Raw genomic sequence first — 22143 nt, 5'->3', positions numbered from 1 at the left:
AGAATACAAGAGAATTTATAAATTCATATTCGGCAGGAGTTTAGAAAAAATGGAATAAAATATACGTTTTTAAGGTGTGATTTGCGCCACACTGAGGGCATCAGTATGAGTATAAATGTAGATATTGTCTCAATATAGGCTAAACACTAATGGAACCCTTCACTGCAATGCCCTAACACGTGAGAGAGGGTTTCGAACAATGGTTCCTGGGATACGATAGGTTTCTAACTATTTTTTTTAAGAACTTGTTTCCAAATGATAGCTAACAAAGACAAAATTCTCTGGTTTAGTGACCAGATATTTATAACAGTATTTGTTTGCTCAATACGTTAATTTTGAATTTTGGTTACACAACAACAGGGCGAGACAGGTATTTGCTAGTTCGATGCTGGCAGTCCGGTGGTTTGAAGAAAACCGTAAAAGTATTATTAGTATTGTTGTTATTATTATTTATTTATTATTATTCATACACTTCTCGACAGGAAATATGGGTAGTAACGGGGCACGGGATGCACCAAGTGCCTTACAATAATTGAAGTATTTACACATTATAAAACTGTAGATCACGGGATCTTCATTCCTGAGAGAGGAACGATGGCACAATGTTGCATGTTGACAGGAGGACAGGATGATGCATAATTTTGTAGATGTTCGGTGGAAGACCCAGTTCTCGCAGACTCTTGTGAAGTGTGTGTGGAATGAGGGCGCTGACTGACAGAATCACAGGGACTATCCGTACCAGTTTCATCTTCCAGATCCTCTTGATCTCTTCTGCAAGTTCTTTGTACTTGGGTATTTTTTCATGATACTTCCTGTCAATGTTGGTGTCATTAAGGATAGCGATGTCAATAACGAAAGTTGTCCCACTTTTCCTGTTTACCAGTATGATGTCTGGTTATTATGGTTGACTGTTTTGTCTGTCACTACAGCAGTGTCTCAATAAAACTTAATCGACTCGTTCTCCAGGAGTAGTGTTGGATGGTACTTGTAATAAGGGATACGCTCCTGAATTAATTGGTTTCCCTGAGCAAGTGCCTGGTGCATAATTCCCGAGACATGATTGTGTCGTCTCCTGTATTCTACGGGGGCAAGTACTGGGCAGCCCGCAGTGATATGGTCGATGGTCTCGAGATGAACGGAGCATCGTCTGCATTTTTCGGAGAGTACGCTGGTGTCTTTGATGATGTACTTTTTGTAATTGTTTGTAGCTATTACTTGGTCTTGTATAGCAACTGCAAATCCCTCTGTCTCCCCAAATAAGCGCCCACTTTGTAGCCACATACACGACGCATTCTTGTCTATGCTCTGTTGGTTTAGATTGCTGTAGTATTTTCCGTGGAGGGTCTTCTACCGCCAGGTCCTTTCTTCGTGATTTGTATGAGGTTCAGAGGCATTGTATGGATACAGAACAGTGTACTTGTCAGCAAGTACTACAGCTTTATGGACAAAGCTGTTTTCTTGCTTTTTATGGAAGTATCTCCTTAGGTTCTTTATCTGATTCAGGAGCATGACTTGAAGATCCAGTACTCCTAAGCTTCCCGATTTCCATGGAAGAGTGACCCTTTGATTGCATGAATTTGGATGATGTAATCTGTAGGTGGTGAGCAAAGTTCTCGTTTTCCTTTGTATGCTGTCTATTTCTGTAGCAGACCATTTCAGAATTCCGAATGAATAGACAATAGTGTGCGTGTTTATTGCTTTAATTTTGCTCTTGACATTTAGGTAGCTGCGTAAAATTTTATTATTATTATTATTATTATTATTATTATTATTATTATTATTATTATTATTATTGCTTAATTTTACGTTTTTCGTAGGGGCTGGCTGGCCGAGGCGGTAAAGGCGTGCTCGGTTCACCCGGAAGGACGTGGGTTCGAATCCCCGTCAGAAAGTCGTAACATTTAAGAAACGAGATTTCCACTTCCGGAGGTGCATATGGCCCTGAGGTTCACTCAGCCTACACCAAAAATGAGTACCAGGTTAATTCCTGGGGGCAAAGGCGGCCGGGCGTAAGAGCTAACCACTCTACCCCATCACGTGCCGAGGTTAACAATGGTGGAAGCCTTTACCTTTCACTCCTCCAAGGACCTTCATGGCCTGCACGGAGGTGACTTTGCTTGCTTTGCTTTACGTTTTTCGTAATATGGCGACCCCTACCTAGCTAAGAAATGTTTTCCACAGTAACATTCAGTTTCCTCTGCTACTGTAGGTTTGATCTTGCGATCTGGAGACAGCTACTCTGCCCCTGATCCATATAGCGAGCCAGCTGATAGAAGATTCATGATAACGGAACTGAGCGTTGAAGTTAAATGCCTTCCATAATTACAGACATTCCTCGATGAGCAAACTAGTTCTGCTTTCTGAACTTCAAATTAATTCCACATCGTGGTGAAATAATTATAACATGTGTTATATAATTATAACGTAGAGCCCGGAATTATATGCATTAATAGGTTAGAATGCAAACTTACTGAAGCGGGAAGGAAGTATAGTCTACCTTCACAACGACTATGCTATGGGGTTTGCATAAACATTAGGGGTACGGTCCAGCAGAACCCCTATAATTTATGTTATTCTTTCTACATTGTGGAAGAGCGGGTGGCCGACATTTCCTATTAACCAAATTAATTTGTCATCTAACCTAATACCGCCTGAAAATCCGGGCTTTAATTATAAGCATTGTGGAGAAGGTGATTATTATTTTACTTCATGCTATGAATGCACTCGGTGTTTCGTTCGTTGTTCTTTCAAGCGTGAGAATATGTTCTTGTTCCTTTGCGAAATATTGGTATTGAATTCAGAAAAATTCCTGTTGGCTAGGCGGGTGATGATGTTTGATTCATCAGTCCATGGAATGGTTTTATGCAGCTTATATATCTCGCTATCCTGTGCTAATCTTTTAATTTCTGTGTGACTACTACATCGTACATCTGCTCTACATCGGTCTACTCCTACCGTTTTTACCACCTACACTTCGCTCAAAAACAAACGGAACAAGTCCTGGGTGTGTCAAGATATGTCCTACCGTTCTGTCTCTTCTTCTCATCAAATTTAGCCAATTCGATTCAGTATCTCTTCATTCGCGATTTGGATCTATCCATATCAGCTTCAGCATTCTTCTGTAACACCTCATTCCAAAAGCTTCTATTCTCTTCCTTCCTGAGCTAGTTATCATTCATGTTTCGCTTCCATACAATGCCACGCTCCAGACGAAAGTAATCAAAAACATCTTTCTAATTCCTATATCAATGTTCGAACTGAGCAAATTTCTTTTCTTAAGAAAGGCCTCCCTTACTTTCGCTAGTCTGCATTTTGTCTCCTCCTTACTTCTGCCATCGTTAGCAACAATAATCATCTACTTCCTTTAAGACTTCATTCTCTAATCTAATATCTCCTGCATCACCTGACTACACTCGACTGAACTCCACTACTTTTGTTTTGAATTTACACTTATTATTATTTATTATTTAGCGTATGGTATACAAATACGTTATTACAAATGAACAAAAATAACCAATGAACCAATCTGCAAACAAATATCTAGACCTTGTATGTACTCAATACATTTTGGGGTTGCCATCAAGAAGTCTTCATATGGCCCTCCATATGCTCTGATGCTGCATTCCTCCCTGATGTGTTGCGGTGCACCACAGTCGCATAGCGGCGAGGAGAGCATTCGCCATTTAAAAAGTGAATCCCCACATCTTTCGTGTCCCGTCCTGAGTCGGTTGAGCATTGACCATACCTTGCGGGGTTGATCAAACCCTGGAACTGTCTTATTGATGCATGGCATTTCCAGGCATGTAGCTGGAGCATTTTGCATCCATTCTTCCCTCCAGGAATCGGTGATGTTGAACCCGATGTGACTGATCTCGGCTGCAAGAGGTGGATGTCTCGAACGAAGTCGTTTGATTTTGAGGTCTGAGATGTCAGAGTGTACCGGTAGTCCAGGGTTTGCTAGGATCTTGTTGTATTCTCTGATCAAGCTACTTTCCTTCGCAGGGTAGGGGGTGGTATGTTACTTAGGACAGGCAGCCAGATGGTGGGAGTAGACCTGATTGTTCCTGTAATAATGCGCATAGTACTATTAAGTTGGACATCAACTTTGTTAGTATGGACGCTGTTCAACCATACTGGTGCACAGTACTCCGCCGCAGAATATACCAATCTCAACACAGACGTCCGCAGAGTTGTGGCGGATGATCCCCATGTGGTTCCACAAAGCTTTTGTATGATGTTGTTTCTTGTTCTCAGTTTCGCAGCAGTTTTTGTGAGATGTGATTTAACCGACAGAGTCCTGTCTAGCGTGACTCCCAGATATGTTGGTTCCGTATTGTGGGTAAGTTGTGTAGCATCAAAGTAGACTTCCAGAGTCCTATTGGATTGTCTGTTGTTGAGATGGAAGCAAGTCACCTCTGTTTTTTGATGCATTAGGTCGAAGCCTCCATTTACACTTAAGAAAATGGAAATTGCAACACCATGAAAGCATTGGTCGTTTGTGTTTATTTTCAAGATATGGAACGATGCCATGTAGGTATATAAACGATCAAAGTTTCAGACCCATTAGATTGTTGCTACAGGTCTCCTCACGTGATTGGTCGCGGAGGAATCAATTCCAGTATACGGACTCTGGTGTAGCGTAGTTGACTTGTAGTCTGTGCAGTGAAGTGTTCCCCGTCAAACATGCCTCGATGACAGAGAAGAGCACGCTATCAACAACTGTCGCCGTTTGAGAGGGCTCGGATAATTGGGCTGTATGAGGCTGGATTTTAGCTAAGGACTGTCGCTGCACGTGTTGGCCGACAGGCATCTACGGTACAACGTGTATGGCAGCAGTGGTCAAATGAAGGTACCCACACTCGTAGACCTGGCACAGGCCCAGCGCGACAGACAACTGTGAGAGAGGATCGCCGCATCATTCGGATGGCCCGGATGGAACCCCATGCAACAGCAGCGCAAATTCGAGCAGATGTAGCACCCCACGTTACACAACAAACAGTTGGTAATCGCCTGCGTGCAGCTGGGTTACGAGCCCGTGTCCCTGCAGAAGGTGTTCCATTGACCCCACAACAGCAACGTGTAAGGCTGGCCTTGTCTCGAGAAAGATCGACGTAGGTCGACGAATGGCATAGGGTCGTCTTTAGTGATGAATCGCGCTTCTGTCTTGCCCGCAGTGATCGCCGGAATCGTGTGCGCCGACGTACCGGGGAGAGGGGCCGCCCAGATCTTATTGTCGAGAGGCACACAGGGCCAACACCAAGCATTATGGTCTGGGGAGCTATTGGCTTTAATGTGAAATCACAGTTAGTACTTGTTCAGGGCACTATGATTGCTCTCCACGACATCAAAACCTTAGAATGGCCCGCCAGATCCGCGGACCTCAGTTCTATTGAGCATGTGTGGGACATGATGGGTCAACAACTGGCCAACCGTCCTCAGCCACCCACAACTCTGGAACGACTGACCCGTGCAGTGCAGCAAGCATGGGCCACAATTTCTCAGGAAGCGATCCAGGGCCTTATTGACTCCATGCCTCGACGTATTCACCAATGTATTGCAGCTCGTGGTGGGCATATCCTGTACTGATTGTTGTCCAAACTTGTGGTCAGAGGGACCTGAAGGTGTAATCATCGAATCACAACCGAACACTCGTCCTGCATGTTCAATTGCAGCAATGTAGCACCACTCCTTCTGGGTGTTGCAATTTCCATTTTCTTCAGTGTATTTATTTTCATGTTTTTCTTTCTATAACTGGTAGTGCTGCATAGTCCCCGAAAGCATAAAGACAAAAGGTAAAACTCAGTAAAATGTCAGTATAAAATATACGAAATAAGTTTAATTGAACATTTTAAATTTAAATTCATATTTTAAAATTTAAAGTTTTTATTTCTCAATCCGTGTTTTTATTTCACTTAGTTCAATTAGTTCAATTTGTCACGTGATCATCCCATTATGTTCTGGATGATTTCTGACAAAAGAGTAGCGTTACGAAAATATTGAATTGTTTGGGCAGGGAAGACTTGGGAGAAAGGAGATAAACTGCTCGACTAAGCTGTCAGCGGAGAGATGGCGTGGAATGACATTAGTAGACGAATAAGTTTGAATGACATCTTTAAAAGTAGGAAAGATCACAATATGAGGATTAAGTTGGAATTCAAGAGGAAATTTTGGGGCAAATATTAGTTTTTACGAAGAGGAGTTAAGGATGGAATAATTTACTTAGGGAGACGTTTGATGAATTTCCAAATTCTTTGCAATTATTTAAGAAAAGGCTAGGAAAACAACAGATAGGGAATCTGTCACCTGGGCGACTGTCCTAAATGCAGATCAGTGGTGATTGCTTGCTTGCTTGCTTGCTTGCTTGATTGATTGATTGATTGATTGATTGATTGATTGATTGATTGATTGATTGAACATTCTCATAAGCACTACAACTGAATGTTACAAGTTAGTATGCTTTACGCCGAAGTTGATGGGGATTCTGAGGATATAGAAGGCTGTGACAAACTGCCTCTTCTATCAATGTGATACGTGTTCGCAGGGGACATTGGAAAGCCTTCATCTTATTGGGGATTCTGAAGATACAGGAGGCTGTGGCAATGTGAAAAATGTTTGCAGGAGACTTTGGAAAGCCTTGACGTTATTACCGGCAGGCTTTTACGAACGCGAGCCAGAAGGAGCTAGAAGAATCTGTTGCCAGGGAAATGACCCAGTGCATACTCCTAGGTGCGAGGAGAAAGTAGCAGGTGACGTCATTGCTCTGTTTGACGCGTCAACGGCCGCAGGAGCCGCCGCAAAAAAGATGCAACAGGAATGTTGTTAGTGTACACAATCCTTGAGCGGAGAGAGATGCGACTTCGTGTCCATATAGCCCTGTGGTGATGTGCATCTAATAGGTCGCTTATCCAGCACAGCTGAATTGCATACAGATGTCAAATAAAACACCAGTGAATAATAATAATAATAATAATAATAATAATAATAATAATAATAATAATAATAATAATAATACCAAGAGGTACACCTCAACGCCGCGCATTCAAAATTAGCGCCTTAATGAACTACTCTATCGGTCAAAAGGCGAAACTGATAACACAACAAGTTGGAACTTTAATGAGAAGATGTCACAACTGAAATATTAAGTAATTGTTTTGTTGTGAGGTTTCCTAAACTGACTGAATTTCTCCTTGTTTTATTTTGCTATTTATACCGAGCTCGACAGCTGCAGTCGCTTAAGTGCGACCAGTATCCAGTATTCGGGGATAGTAGGCTCGAACCCCACTGTCGGCAGCCCTGAAAATGGTTTTCCGTGGTTTCCCATTTTCACACCACGCAAATGCTGGGGCTGTACCTTAATTAAGGCCACGGCCGCTTCCTTCCCACTCCTAGCCCTTTCCTGTCCCATCGCCGCCGTAAGACCTATCTGTGTCGGTGCGACGTAAAACAACTGGCAAAAAAAAAAGTTTTGCTATACATCAAGAAGTTTGGACATTTTTCCACAGATGACACTACCAAAAAACTATGATCATGCACCCTGGTGCAAGGTGAAAGAACTTATAACTTAAGGAAGTTTCATATTCGTAGGTTTTCCATAACTGATCTATGTTCATTTATTTTTGGGTTGGTAATACTTCCTTTTATTTCCACCAGTTTTGAATCTGGCCAATCACGAATTTTTGTAATTAATGTTCAACCAATCCCGCATTTCTTGTTCACTTTGAATCTGCCAATAAAAATTAAGAGGGTGTGTCCTGATTAGTCTTGAATGCTCTCAAACCTTCCTTGAGGGTTTATAAACTGCGGCTTTTCACGTTTCCTGGTAAATTGATCATCGTCTTTGTATGTGTATGTTAAGGCAGGAGGCGGGGCCGCCTCTTTCTTCGGCCAGCAGAACATCTACAAGACAATGGCCACATAACATCATTCTCTCTTGCTACCTCCGCAGTTTAATTCGAGGGGAAGGCCCGAGTCTTTAATTATATAACAATACTTTTCTAAAATGTAACTTTTCTTTCGACTAATGTAAGAACTTCATAAATCTTTAAATCGCGGATAGAGAGTGCGTCACCCTCTCAAGTTCCCCTTCATCTTGGTTTGAGGTGACTACGTTTTCGCAACCTTTCGTTTCTGTAATGTGTTAAAGTGATTTCCATGCACGCCACCTCACATAGCTTGGGATTAACCCCTGTTTCATCGGCCGAGAGCCCTGTAGGATTTTGTATTTTATTATCTGGAAGTGCAGTGTACGCCTCCATTCAGTTTGTGTTTCGGGCCGTTTATTTAACCTGTTCGTTTTCGTAAAGGCCCTGTAGGTAGGGTACTAGATACCCCTGTATAAAATTATTTTCAATTTGTAAGTTGTGCCTTGAGAGGACAGTGATTGTAAGTTTTGATGTTGCCTTAAGTAGGATGGAAGAAACCGAGAGCCTGTAAGCTCTTTTCAAAGTTTTGTAAGAGTAAATTGTGCCGCTGGAAGGCTAGATATTGTATTTTGAGAGCAAGTGCTCTTGGATTAGGTAATTTCTGCCCTTAGCTAAACAATACCAACTTTAATTGTAAATTCAAATTTTAGGGGCTTGTAGCCCAGAATTGTTAAGGTCTAAATCCTGAATTTTCCAATTTTTGAAATTGTCATTGTACCTGATGTTTCATTATTATGTTAATTCAGTGAACAATTGTTATGTTTGAAGTTTGTGAAGAAATATAACCTTCAGTTCAAGTTTTAAATTAATTTTGATATTGTAGATGGACCCATTCACCCCGGCACCTTCTTTAACCTCTTCCTGCTTCAAGGGTATTCCTGTAATAATAATAATAATAATAATAATAATAATAATAATAATAATAATAATAATAATAATAATAATAATAATAATAATAATATAGTTTACTAAAACAAATTTGGCACATCCGTCTGTCCGTTCTACTGGACCAATTTGCTTCACTTCTGTTTTGTTCTCTCCCGAAGTACCTGCCCGTCAATCATGAGACAGTGATGGGTCACTAAGTTCAGCCACTACCTTCGTGATGTCCAGGCCGTACAGTAGTTTCGATGACGTCACACAAAGAGGCGAACTGTTCCCTCCGTCCGACCCGTGTAATCCAAGGACATGATGCGTCTGTACCTTTTGTAATTATGAAATATTTATAAATGTTGTAGCTTTTTTAAAAAAAATTTTGGCACTACTGGCACTGTACTTCGAAGATTTTCTTGACACGCTTCCTTCTATTCAAACATTTGTATTACTGTTTGTTTAGGAATAGCCCATGTTTTCCCAAATATTAATGCACTGATCAGCCAGATCTATTAGTTACTTCCCACATTCATGGAAACTGCCAAGGAATGCTGTTTACTCGCATTAATTTTGGGGAGAAAAGGCAGCGCGTACTCAACATTACGAACCCAAGAAATAACCGTATGTAGGTTCCATTCGTTACTGTCCACTTTTATACTTGTTCTGTATCAAGAATAAAACTCTCTGCTGTAAATCTGTGTAACAAGAAAGTCAAAAGCAGAACTCATCATCAGCTCTGAAAAATGAGTGAAACATACACGTTTATTCTTCGTAACTGGTATTTTTTCGGCTGGGATTTTCGTTTTTCATAAAGGTAACCTGTCCCCATACGAAGGAAAAGAAAATATTAGTGTATATTTACTTGTATAGTTGTATTTTCGCCATGGTGCGCACAAGTTCTTAGCATTGTGGCAAATACGAACTTTCACACACTGTTATTTAAATTTGTAGCACATTATATTTTCACAAAACGTGTTGTACGATAACAATTAAATGAATAAATTACACAAGAAGTATTACGTCCCTTGAATTTACATTACTCACCACGTGAAGATACCATACCTAACCTAAACTACGGAGTCTCATTATCTTAATAACAGCTGTTTACGTAAAGCCTGATATGATAAATTTAAAGAAAAAAACATGCAATATACTTAAATATAAATATAAATTTCTGTCTGCCCCCCCATCCTTATGGATTACATTCAAAAGTACAATTTGTAACATTCGCTTAGCTCGCCTCAATTGATCAGCTGATTGGCTTGCCGCGCTTTCTACAGTACGGCCTGTATATTACGAAAGCAGTGGTTCAGTCATCTTTGAATAATCATAAAATCAGATCATTAAATTATCACTCCAATAAGTGCAGGCGAAGGCAATACATTATGTACTTAGCAGGTTGCTAATCGACTATCACTCATCAATGAAAATGAAAAATGAAAACCTACAACCTGTTTTCCAGTCTTTGACCGGGTTAGGGATGAAATGAATGAGGCAGCTATAGGCTGTTAGTACGATGGGGTCACCACTCCCAAAGTGATTTATTAATGACTGATAGATGCTATGAAGTGAGAATGGAGAGTATTGCTGGAATGAAAGATGACAGGGAAAACCGGAGTACCCGGAGAAAATCCTGTCCCGCCTCCGCTTTGTCCAGCACAAATCTGACATGGAGTGACCGGGATTTGAACCACGGTATCCAGCGGTGAGAGGCCGGCGCGCTGCCGCCTGAAACCATGTAGGCTACATCACTCATAAATATTCTAATACATACAATTTTCATCCTTAGTAACATCAGTGCATGCAGCCGTGTTTCATCACTACCTGTTAAACCAGACAGTATACACTTCCTCTGATGATGGAAGAATACTATTCTCTGCTAGACACTCTTTGATTCTCTAACCTTGCCCACCTTCTGAATATACTCAACAGGTGGCAGAACGTTCCTGATAACTTACATGCTGCTAGGAGAAATAAGTCTGCGTACAAACAGACCACATCATGACATACGACTTAGATGGTATCTGGTAACACTTATCTCAGCGACACAAGAAAGAGTGAAAACGATGTATCTTTAAAAAAATTCTCTGCATGGAAAAAAACGCTCCTTCGAAACTAACGTATGGGCCCACATTACATCCCTCCATAGAGAGTTGGTGTCAGGAAGGGCAAAAAAAGGGCCAAATCCACATGTGCGACGCAGTTCGCACCCGCGACCCCACAGGTGTGGGAAAACGGTAGAAGAGGAAGAAGAAGAAGGTTATTATTATTAAAATGGTGTAATATGTACCCGTATCTGACTACTACTAAAAATAAAAAAACTCCCTCTCTGTGATCTAGTGATTACTATGATTAGCTGCCACTCTTGGAGGACCGGGTTCGACTCCCGGCTCTGCTGCGAAATTTGAAAAGTGGTACGAGGAATGGAACGGAGTCCACTCAGCCTCGGGAGGTCAACTGAGTAGAAAGGGTTTGAATCCCGCCTCAAGCAACCTCGAAGTCGTTTTCCGTGGTTTTCCACTTCTCCTCCAAGCAAATGCCTGGATGGTACCTAACTTAAGGCACGGCCGCTTCTTTCCTTCGCTCACTGAGTCCCAGAGGAAAACCAACCCTGGATGGCAAACAGTTAAAATATATTTTTTTAATGAAAGGATCTAGCTTCGTTTAACCAACCTTATCAAATGTCTTGTTTCTATATAACAGATACTCTGAGACTGAATTACTCTGCTTGTACCTTAAGTAAAGCTCCTTCTCTAACATACAGATAATACCACCATCTCTCTCTATCTCTCTCACTCTTCCTTTCTGCGCAGTTAGTAGATGTGAAAGTTCTCTCTTCACCGTCCAGAACGGTATTCTAGATGGCCTGTTCTTTGTGTTCAGTATTACAATAAGTTCTTTTTTTTTCTGGTGAGTGCATTTTTCTTATTATTTTGTTCTTCCCTTGACATTTAAATTGAAACTTATACAAACACTTCTATTCCCAATCTTTGATTATTGTGATAGTTTAGTTTGTAAAATCTGAAACATCTTTCCAGGTTCCACTCAGCAAATTGATAATAATTGCCAAGTTTTCCTCTCTGCCGAAACTAATTTTTGAGTAATAAATCTCTAAACTATCGGAAAAAGAAAACTTTGGTAATGGTCTTATATATATAAAAAAAAACAAGTTAATTGAAATCTAATGACATCTTTTGTTATTCAAAGGACGTCATTGCATTTTATATAAGTTGAAAAATTAGTGTTTTCGTTTCATCTAGTCAATACCTCTAAGTTTGTTTACAATTCAAAGTTGTAAACACATCATAATTAGAATAGCAAAACATGTTTCGGCCTCATTAGGCTATCTTCAGTTGTCTAGAATTAACTTAAAATTAATATACTAAATGTTACAAAACTTGAAATCAATTTACATTCATATGATATACGGTACTTATAAATTAAAAAAAAAAAGCATGTTGAACATTGCTTACACTCGCACAAGGACGAACGTGTTACCGTCTTAGTGTTAATTTAGCCAGCGTACAGATACGATATGCCACAAACACAGCTGTTGTAACTGAGTTTTATGTCCGTTTTTCTATATTTTTATCTACCGACATGCCTCTTTTCATCCTACATCTTGCTTCCCTACTTTTAATATCGTCTCTTCACCGGTAAAAGGTTGTAATCCACAAAGCTCTTCCTATCGATTATTCTCCTTAAGACTGGTCACGCCTCCCAGCCACATATGGATATGCAGCCCATCAGAACAATGCCCCTTGTGTTCGTTTTCCTATGCCGACGAGTAACCGAAAATGAACCTAACATGCATTATACAATAGGAGAGCGTAAATACATTGACTGACAGACAGAGCAAATGCAACACCAAGAAGGAGTGGTCAGAACTTTATGCCAATTGCAGGGTAGACTGACGTCACTGAGGTATGCTCATGATGTGAAATGCGCCGCTGTGCTGCGCACGTAGCGAACGATAAATGGGACACGGCGTTGGCGAATGGCCCACTTCGTACCGTGATTTCTCAGCCGACAGTCATTGTAGAACGTGTTGTCGTGTGCCACAGGACACGTGTATAGCTAAGAATGCCAGGCCGCCGTCAACGGAGGCATTTCCAGCAGACAGACGACTTTACGAGGGGTATGGTGATCGGGCTGAGAAGGGCAGGTTGGTCGCTTCGTCAAATCGCAGCCGATACCCATAGGGATGTGTCCAGCGTGCAGCGCCTGTGGCGAAGATGGTTGGCGCAGGGACATGTGGCACGTGCGAGGGGTCCAGGCGCAGCCCGAGTGACGTCAGCACGCGAGGATCGGCGCATCCGCCGCCAAGCGGTGGCAGCCCCGCACGCCACGTCAACCGCCATTCTTCAGCATGTGCAAGACACCCTGGCTGCTCCAATATCGACCAGAACAATTTCCCGTCGATTGGTTGAAGGAGGCCTGCACTCCCGGCGTCCGCTCAGAAGACTACCATTGACTCCACAGCATAGACGTGCACGCCTGGCATGGTGCCGGGCTAGAGCGACTTGGATGAGGGAATGGCGGAACGTCGTGTTCTCCGATGAGTCACACTTCTGTTCTGTCAGTGATAGTCACCGCAGACGAGTGTGGCGTCGGCGTGGAGAAAGGTCAAATCCGGCAGTAATTGTGGAGCGCCCTACCGCTAGACAACGCGGCATCATGGTTTGGGGCGCTATTGCGTATGATTCCACGTCACCTGTAGTGCGTATTCAAGGCACGTTAAATGCCCACCGCTACGTGCAGCATGTGCTGCGGCCGGTGGCACTCCCGTACCTTCAGGGGCTACCCAATGCTCTGTTTCAGCAGGATAATGCCCGCCCACACACTGCTCGCATCTCCCAACAGGCTCTACGAGGTGTACAGATGCTTCCGTGGCCAGCGTACTCTCCGGATCTCTCACCAATCGAACACGTGTGGGATCTCATTGGACGCCGTTTGCAAACTCTGCCCCAGCCTCGTACGGACGACCAACTGTGGCAAATGGTTGACAGAGAATGGAGAACCATCCCTCAGGACACCATCCGCACTCTTATTGACTCTGTACCTCGACGTGTTTCTGCGTGCATCGCCGCTCGCGGTGGTCCTACATCCTACTGAGTCGATGCCGTGCGCATTGTGTAACCTGCATATCGGTTTGAAATAAACATCAATTATTCGTCCGTGCCGTCTCTGTTTTTTCCCCAACTTTCATCCCTTTCGAACCACTCCTCCTTGGTGTTGCATTGTCACTGTCAGTCAGTGTACGTAATGCAAGCATACATTCGTATAGTACGGTACAGTACGGTTAATTTTCCTTTACACATGGGCATAGGAAAATGAACACAACAAAATTTGTTCTGATGGACTGTATAAACATATGTGGCTGAGAGGCGTGACCAGTCTTAAGGAGAATAATCGATAGGAAGAGCTTTGTGGATTACAACCTTTTACCGGTCAAGCGACGATATCTTAGTAATTTTTCGTTTTCCTTCTAGATTTCATATCGCACAACATGACCAGACGGCAATCGATTTCCACTCAATAATCTGGTTGGCATTACATTATTTAAACCTATATTTGTAAAATTCGTAACTGTTTAGAAGTTTTTATATTAGGTGGAACAACAATTTTACTGAATCAACTATCATTATTTTTACGCGAAACGAATTTTGAGGACAGAATAAACTTTTAATTACACCATCGTCATTTTGCGTGGAACTGTTCTAACTTCATCACATTACATCTAGCGGGTTCTTCATCTGATGATGTTTCAAGATGCACTTATTTTAATTTACAAATACCGCATATCATTTTAATGGTATTCAGGCGCACAGTATCCGCTTTGCGAATGATATTGCTCTCTTAGTTAATTATGACAAGGATATGAGTAAAATGCTAAGAACATTCAACAAATCCTTAGAAAAATGTAAACTAAAAAGAAATATAAAGAAGGAACTACATACGAGAAGAAGAATTATTGGAAAGAAAGATTTTTAGGAAGAAAGTCTTACAAATGGAAGGATTCCAAGGGAGGAAGGAAAAGAAAACAGGCACATAGTGGACTGAAGACAGGAAAAAGAAACACAGTGAAACAATGAAAGAATACTGGAAGAAAAGGAAAGAACAACTAAGGAGGAACAATTGAAATTGTAACGTGGTCCTTAGAAGGCCGGAACGCAAGAAGAAGAAGAAGAAGAAGAAGAAGAAGAAGAAGTATAAAGAAAACAAAATTCATGATAGTAGACAAAAGGGAGCCTATAGGCAGAAAACACTTAAAATTAAATAACACATCGATAGAACAAGTCACAGAATTCTCGTATTTGGGTAGTGTAATTACCTCTGATAACAGATCCCTTTCAGAAACTAAGAAAAGAATACTGGTAGCAAAACAAGCCTTCCAAAATAAGAAAAACTTATTGCTAATCAAACATCTCAGTTTGGAGACCGGATAATCATTTCTCAAGACCTTTGTTTGGAGTGTGCTACTGTATGGCTGCGAAATCTGGACATTACAGAAACAGGAAGAAACTAAACTTGAGGCTGCTGAAATGTGGTTTTGGAGAATAATTCCAAAAACTAGTTGGACAGATAAAAAGATAAATTACTTTGTTTTAAAGAACGTAAAATATGATCGATGTTTATTAAATACGAGTGAGAAGAGGAAAACAAAGTTCTTTGGGCAGGTATTCAGACATGACTCTCTTTGCTCTATTAACCAGCGTTTCGTCTTAGGTCTGACACTAGACTCATCAGAGTGGGATGTGTCCGACCCTACCCACTGACGCTGGGGTGTATGCAGGTGAACTTATCAGAAGCCCTATATAAGAGGCACAGTCTGATAACTGCATACGGGAGATAAAACTCCACAATGGAATTATTGCCCGCCCAGCAATTCCACTGGTTAATAGAGCAAACGCCTTAAGAGCCTTACATCTGATCTGTTTTTTTGACATGCTCTATTGGTGGAAAAATATCTAATTCTCTCATTAGGAACTTAGAATTTCCACATGAATCTCTTCTCCAAACCATCATTGAAGGTGAAGTACTGGGAAAATGACCCAGAAGGCGACCAAGGATGCCATATATCAGGAAATCCGTCGGTGAACTGGCATGTGGTTCATATAGCAACATGAAGAGGCTAGTAGAAGATCGTCAGATGTGGCTACAACAACAAGGCATTGCCTTTAGTAGATGATGATGATGATGATCTATATCATACGTATGTGAATTTTATTCCTCTTTCGTAACTTCTAGTATATTTATTTTAAGTTAATTTTAGACATATGACGATGACCTAATACGGCCGAAACATGTCTTACCATTCTTATATGATGTTTTTACAACTTTGAATTGTAAATAAACTTGTAGCTATTGACTCGGTGGAACCAATGTACTAGTTTTAAACTTACATAACTGTCAATACGGATACAAAATGAAATTTATTTCATGTCATCAGATTCTATCAAATTACACTGGAATATTTATATTTATTTCTGTTTAAATACTTAGGAACTTGAAATCTGGAAATTATCTTAATGTGTTCCTCTCTCCTTTCTTTCCTTCCTTCTTCCTTCCTTCCTTCCTTCCTTCCTTCCTTCCTTCCTTCCTTCCTTCCTTCCTTCCCCCTTTCCTTTCTTCCTACCGACCATAGAATGCGACGTACTGACTGACCACATCTGTGAAAGTTACATGTACAGAACTCTTGCATTTGATTTGCCTTCCAGCTCATACAATGTGTAACAATAATGCAGGTAGTGATGGGATAATCGAATACTTTTAATAATCGAATAACCTCCATTCGATTATTTAAATAATCGATGTATTTCAAATATCATTCAGTTGTAGTGATGGCATAACCGGATGTTCGAAAAACCTCCATTCGATTATTTAAATAATCGATGAATTTCAAATATCATTCAGTTGTAGTGATGGCATAACCGGATGTTCGAATAACCTCCATTCGATTATTTAAATAATCGAATAAATAATCGAATTGGTTTCAAATCATTCAGTTGTCAGTTGTATCGCATGGAATATTCGGTTTAAGTGTGTCGGATGGATAATCGATTGAAATAAGCGAAGAGATGAACTCTTGTGAAAAATAGAAATACGCCTTTTTCCTCACGTACCTCAAATGTTGAAACTAAATGAGTTAATTGACTGTCTTAATAACATAATTTTTCAATTGATTATCTCAAAAGCATTCAATTGCCTCATTCATTCGAATGAATAATCGAAAAATAGTCGACTGGGAAATATAATCGAATAATCGAACAAAATGAAATAATAGAATAAGCGATTATTTTGTATTCGATTATCCCATCACTAAATGTATGCTCAAACTTCTAGGACACATTCCTCACATCCCACTCTAATTGAATGAGGCGTTAAAGTGAATGCTTTGAAATTGCGAGGCGTCGACAAATTGATGACGAAGCATTGTGGCAAATAGTGGGAAACGTTTGACAGCCGCCAGTTTTACACACAAATTTTCAGGAAAAAACGGGGAATGATTTGACAGTCATTGAGGAAGATTGAGTTTTTGTAGAAACGAGATTTTTTGATGGTTTAGATCAGGGCCTCTCAAATAACCAATGTCTCATGATTCACTGGTGGGAAATTCCGGAGATTATAAAACAAAAATGAAGCGAATAGGTCCAGTAGAAGGATTTACCAAAGCTCTCATAGTAAACTCCTTTACTATTTAGTTAAGGAAATATACAGAACATAAAAACTATAACAGACACAATAACAAAAAAGGACATTGCTATTTTTTTTGGATATATCCATAGAATGGATGATAACCGATTGACAAAACAGATATTCAAGTAACGTTGGGAGAAAAAGTAACAACGAACTGGGTACAAGGGGTCAAAATAGATCCGCCTTCATTCTATACAGTGCCCATATTTTTTTCTGAGAAATATTATTTCTATGACCTCTAGCTTCGTCAATTATTATTATTATTATTATTATTATTATTATTATTATTATTATTATTATTATTATTATTTTATTATTCATTCAATTAGGCCATATTACGACACCATAAAACTTTTTTTTTTCTCCTTGTCTTCACAAAATGTATTCATCCTTTCTCGGTCTTGTTTTCATTCTTCCGTCAATTTAATGCCCAATTTCTTCTTGCCCTTCTGTGGAAATTTAGCATCAAATATTGCCTTTCAAAATTATTTTCTGTTTGCAATTTCTTCTTTAAATTTGATGTCTGAACTTAGAGGATCGAATTAAGGAAGACGTACATGGCAGGGCATTCGCAGATTTAGAAACGACATCTAAGATTCTGAACGTGATCCAGATACAGGGAAATAAGAATTATTTACAATCTGTAGAAAAATCATCCTGCAGTGGTAAGAAATGAAGGCTATGAAAAAGCATCAGAAATCCAGAAAGGAGTTAGGCAAGGTGGCAGTTTATCTCCTCGCCTTCTCATTGAGATTTGCTGATGATATTGTTATTTTTATCTGAATCTGCAGAAAATCTGGAGAAATTGCTGAATGGTATGGACGAAGTCTTGGGGGAAGGAATACAAGATGAAAATAAATAAGTCCAAAACAAAAGTAATGGAGCGCTGTCGATTGAAGTGAGGTGATGCACGTAATATTAGATTAGGAAATAAAGTCTTAAAGTAAGTAGATGAATATCAATCAATCATTCAATACTGATCTGCATTTAGGGCAGTCGCCCAGGTGGCAGATTCCCTATATGCTGTTTTCCTAGCCTTTTCGTAAATAAATTGGAAATTTATTGAACAACTCCCTTGGTAAGTTATTCCAATCCCTAACTCCCCTTCCTATAAACGAATATTTGCCCCAATTTGTCCTCTTGAATTTCAGCTTTATCTTCATATTGTGATCTTTCCTACTTTTAAAGACAACACTCAAATATATTCGTCTACTGATGTCATCCACGCCATCTCTCCACTGACAGCTCGGTACATACCACTTAGTCGAGCAGCTCGTCTCCTTTCTCCCTTTGGGTAGTAAACTAAATAAGGATGGCAGAAGTAAGGACAACATAAAATATAGACTAGCACAAGAAAGGAAGACCTTTCTTAAGAAAGTAAATTTACCCACTTCGAAAACTAATATAGGAATTAGAAAGATGGATTGAAAACTTTATTCTGGAGCGTGGCATTGTATGGAAGTGAAACATGGACTCAGAAGGAAGGAGAATAGAAGATTTTGAAATGTGGTGTTACAGAAAAATGCTGAAGGTGAGATCGATAGATCGAATCACGAATGAAGAGATACTGAATCGAATTGGTGAGAGGAGTTCGATTTGGCTAAATTTATCGAGAAGAAGGCATATAATTATGGGACACATCTTAAGACACCCAGGACTTGTTCAGTTGGTTCTTCAGGGACGTGTAAACGGTAAGAACAGTAGGGGTAGACTAAGGTATGAATATGACAGATTAGAGTGGATGTAGGATGCAGCAGTTATATATAAATGTAAAGGTTAGCACAGGATAGGGTGGCATGGAGAACTGCATCAAAGCAGTCTATGGACTGGTGACCAAAAAAGAACACCACTTATTATTATTATTATTATTATTATTATTATTATTATTATTATTATTATTATTATTATTATTATTATCATCATCTGGTTACCCTCCAGGTTCGGTTTTTCCATCGGACTCAGCGAGGGATCCCACCTCTACCGCTTCAAGGGCAGTGTCCTGGAGCTTCAGACTCTTGGTCGTGGGATACAACTGGGGAGAATGACCAGTACCTCGCCCAGGATGTTTATGCAGTACTAGGTTAGAATGCAAACTTACTGAAAAAAAAAGAATACCTACAACCTGTTTTCCAGTCATTGACTGGGTCAGGAATGTAATGAATGAAGCATATATAGGCTGTTAGTACGATTGGATCGCCACTCCCAAAGTGATATATTAATGACGGATAGATGCTATGAAATGAGAATGGAGAGTGTTGCTGGAATGAAAGATGACAGGGAAAACCGGAGTACCCGGAGAAAAACCTGTCCCGCCTCCGCTTTGTCTAGCAGAAATCTCGCATGGAGTGACCGGGATTTGAACCTCGGTATCCAGCGGTGAGAGGCCGACGCGGTGCCATCTGAGCCACGGCGGCTGCAAACTTACTGAAGCGAGTAAAAAGTAGAGTCTACTCGCACGACGGTAGTGCTATCAGGTTTGCATAAACATTAGGGGTTCGGCCCATTAGAACCCCTAGAATTTATATTACTTCCACTACATTACGTTAGAGCGGGCTAGTCGACCTTTTCTACTAAGTAATTCAGTTACCAAGTAATTTTGTTCGTAGGAAATGTCGACTAGCCCGCTCTAACGTAATGTAGTGGGAGTAATATAAATTCTAGGGGTTCTTATTGGGCCGAGCCCCTAATGTTTATGCAAAGCACATAGCATCACCGTCGTGCGGGAAGACTCTACTTATCACTCGCTTCAGTAAGTTTGCCTTCTAACGTATTACTGCTTAAATATCCGGGCCCTAATTATTATTATTATTATTATTATTATTATTGAACAATAGAAACTGGGATATGGACTTTTCTCTTTTCTCGTTGGGGATGGGGACCCAGAAGAGTGTTGTGTTGGCCCTTAGTTAATTACAGTTAGAAGTGTGGCACTTTGATATCTGTTCATCTTCACCGATATATCCTTCCATGCTGAGTCCTGCAGCTGTAGTGTCTCACGGCTTGTAAGCGAAGCTAAAACGATATTTTCACCTTACGTAAGCCGACAGGCTCTCGCACAACGGACGTTGTACAGCCTTGCAAGGCTGACAGGAAGTGAGAACTGGTCACTGACTCCAAGCTGCATTCCGCAAAGCAAAGAAAAGAAGTAGGCATTCACCGCGTAAAATTATACACCAAATGTAGCTCCTGTCAGGATTTGTGAACAATACAAGAAGACGTGTTAAAACCTACATCGTTCAATAAACTCAGGTGATATCACAATGCCTTGAGAAAGGCCACTTCATTCCTCATGTGTTTTTTTTTAAATGATAATACTGACAATAATGAAAAAAGAAAAATGAAAATCCATTCCCTGTTTCCAGTCATTTGACCGGGTCAGGAATTGAATTTGAATTTGAATTTGAATTTGAATTTGAATTTGAATTTGAATTTGAATTTATTGATCATGATTTACATGCCACTGAGACTGAAAAGCCCCTTTATGTAGCGTCTTCTTATAATACAATGCAGATTTATGAAAACAGTAACTACATTTTTATAGTATTAAAGTATTAAACTAAACAAGAAACTTAAAAAAAAATGAAAATACAGATACCAAATCCAGTAAGGTTAAGACATACATTATATAATAAGTAAGAAAGTAAATCATTAAGCCCTTCTGTTATTTTGGACTACATGGGTTTAAAGAATATGAAGCTAAAGCAGAGAAACAATTTTCTTCGAAATATACATATTCCTGATTGTTCGACACAAGAATGCCTGATCTCAGCCTGGAATGTATCTTGCGGCGAGGATGGAAACTGTACCGGCTGCCGAAGCCTGTCCGGCTCCTTGTCACCCTGTGGGTGGGAGCGGTAGAATGACACCAACGGTATCCCCTGCCTGCCGTAAAAGGCGACTAAAAGTGGCCTCAGGGGCTTTGAACTTTGGAGAGTGGGTTGGCGACCACGGGGCCCTTAGCCGAGTCCTAGCATTGCTTCCACTTACTTATGCTAGGCTCCTCACTTTCATCTATCCTATCTGACCTCTCTTGGTCTTTTCCGACCCGTACGCTTTAGGTATGCGAGGGCTAGGGAGTCTTTCATTTCTACGCCCTCCGTGTCCCTTGTCTTTCTTTGGCCGATCTCTTCATTTTACGAAGTGTCGGATCCCTTCCGTTTTTCCCCTCTGATTAGTGTTATAATAAATTTATTTGCTTCAAGTCCCACTAACTTTTTTTTACGGTTTTCGGAGACGCCGAGGTGCCGGAATTTAGTCCCGCAGGAGTTCTTTTACGTGCCAGCAAATCTACCGACACGAGGATGACGTATTTGAGCACCTTCAAATACCACCGGACTGAGCCAGGATCGAGCCTGCCAAGTTGGGGTCAAAAGGTCAGGGCCTTAACCCTCTGAACCACTCAGCCCGGCGATTAGTGTTATATAGAGGATGGTTGCCTAGTTGTACTTCCTCTTAAAACAATAACCACCACCACCACCACCACCACCACCACCACCGGCTCTACGGATAAATGGTTATTATTATTATTATTATTATTATTATTATTATTATTATTATTATTATTATTTTGCTATTGACTTTACGTCGCACCGACAGAGATAGGTCTTATGGCGACGATGGGACAGGAAAAGGCTAGGAGTTGGAAGGA

This window comes from Anabrus simplex, chromosome 14, assembly GCF_040414725.1.
Source record: "Anabrus simplex isolate iqAnaSimp1 chromosome 14, ASM4041472v1, whole genome shotgun sequence".
NCBI lineage: Eukaryota > Metazoa > Arthropoda > Insecta > Orthoptera > Tettigoniidae > Anabrus > Anabrus simplex.
The sequence above is the reverse complement of the archived record's forward strand: the minus strand, read 5'-3'. Positions refer to the sequence as shown.